This window comes from Bison bison, unplaced genomic scaffold (assembly GCF_000754665.1).
Source record: "Bison bison bison isolate TAMUID 2011002044 unplaced genomic scaffold, Bison_UMD1.0 scf7180017864123, whole genome shotgun sequence".
NCBI lineage: Eukaryota > Metazoa > Chordata > Mammalia > Artiodactyla > Bovidae > Bison > Bison bison.
In genome coordinates, this window is record NW_011494695.1 from 2736560 (window position 1) to 2738727 (window position 2168).

General features: G+C 41.3%; 1 pseudogene; it reads left to right on the top strand.

Annotated features, from left to right (window-relative positions):
- The first annotated feature begins 801 nt into the window (after window positions 1-801).
- On the top strand, window positions 802-1520 carry LOC104988326 (annotated as a pseudogene).
- Window positions 1521-2168: the final 648 nt, after the last annotated feature.

The window sequence follows — 2168 nt, forward strand, 5'->3', positions numbered from 1 at the left end:
TTTTCAATATGCTACCTAGGTTGGTCATAACTTTCCTTCCAAGGAGTAAGTGTCTTAATTTCATGGCTGCAATCACCATCTGCAGTGATTTTTGAGCCCCCCAAAAGTGAAGTCTGACACTGTTTCTACTGTTTCCCCATCTATTTCCCATGAAGTGATGGGACCAGATGCCATGATCTTCGTTTTCTGAATGTTGAGCTTTAAGCCAACTTTTTCACTCTCCACTTTCACTTTCATCAAGAGGCTTTTTAGTTCCTCTTCACTTTCTGCCATAAGGGTGGTGTCATCTGCATATCTAGACGTCATTAAAATTTAAAAAAAAAAAAAAAAAAAAGCCGCCAAGTAAAAGACAATGTGATGAGAATTAGAAGCCATGCCATATACTGGGAGAAAATATTTCTGAAAGACATATACATCTAAAAGACGCATTCAGCTGGGTAGATGATCCCACAGCATTCTCCAGCTCAGCTGCCCTCTGCCATCAGCTCTCCAGGTGATTTTCTCTGTGCCTGCACTCTCCCCTCCGGCCTTCATCTCCTTAAGAAAGTGTCCAGAAAATTAAACCCATACACAGGAACACATACACAATCCATCAAAAAAAAAAAAAAAAATCAGGGAACTGGAGCAGGCAGAAGAGTAAGAGAGCACAGGCACAGGAGAGAGGACTCAGCCATTCTTGGAGGAAGAACGGTGCAGGCAGAGGGAGGCTGGGGTTGGCGGGAACGCGGACTAAGGTCTCATAGCCCCCAGGAGCCTCCTTCATAGACCCAGGGATCCTGAAAGGGGCTACCTCAGCTTAGGATGGGCAACTGTGTCAAGTCTCCACTGGTCTGTCTCTCAAGGAAGGTGTGCCAAGAGGAGACCAGCTACACAATGGTGCAGATGAGTGAGGACGGGCTGGCAGCCAGCGTGAGCTTTGCAGGCCCCTCTTGATGCTGGCTCAGAACTGTGCGGTCATGCACAACCTGCTGGGCCCAGCCTTCATCTTCCTGCAGAAAGGCTTTGCAGAGAACAGGCAGCCTGACAGATCTCTGTGGCCAGAGGAGATTGAAGAGCTCAGGGAGACCATCAGAAAATTTGACAAGGACGAAGATGGCTACATCAACTGCCGGGACCTGGGTAACTGCATGCGCACCATGGGTTACATGCCCACAGAGATGGAGCTCATAGAGCTGTCCCAGCAGATCAATATGAACCGGGGTGACCACGTGGATTTTGATGACTTTGTGGAGCTAATGGGACCTAAACTCCTGGTGGAGACAGTAGATATAATTGGAGTAAAGGAACTGCGAGATGCCTTCCGAGAGTTTGACACCAATGGTGATGGGGAGATAAGCACCAGTGAGTTACCAGAGGCCATGAGGAAACTCCTGGGCCATCAGGTGGGACACCGAGACATAGAGCAAATTATCCAAGTTGTGGACCTCAATGAGGATGTGGAGCAACTGGAGTTCTCATTGATTCCTAGAGGGGATGCAAAAAGGTACAGCCACCTTTGGAAGACAGTTTGCAGTTTCTAATAAGACTAAATGAGCTATTTTCATATAATCCAGCAATTGTTTGATATTTACCCAAAGGGCTTGAAAATGTTATATCCATGCAAAAGTTTGCACATGGGTGTTTTATCACTATTTTCAAGCCCTCCCCACAATAAAAAAGATAATAAAGAAATTTATGTCAAAATGTGTGAAAATCCAGGAAAAAATAGATTTATTTCTTTGAGTAATAAAACTTTGGTAAGTTTTAGCTTACCAAAACTGAGAAGAAGAAATAAAAAGTATGGGTAATTTCTTACCTGTTGAATTTTTAGTTTAAAAGTCTCCCATTCATAAAAACTACAAACATTAAATGAAGATATAATACAAATATTAGTTAAGATTTAAAAATAGTATAACTCTGATACTAACTTGAGGATATTATACTTATAGGAACATTAAAGGAACATAAACCCCATGAACTTAGATACAAAGACTCATAAACAAAACTTTAGCAAATTGAATTGTTATAATAAATATATCTGATTAATTCCAAGAATACAAGCTTTATTATTCAAAACAATGTGATTACCTATTACAAAGAGAATATGCAATAGAAAATGTATGGTTATCTCAAAAGAGAATAAAATTCATTTGATTAAATTATCATTTTTTTAAAAGACACTCAGCACA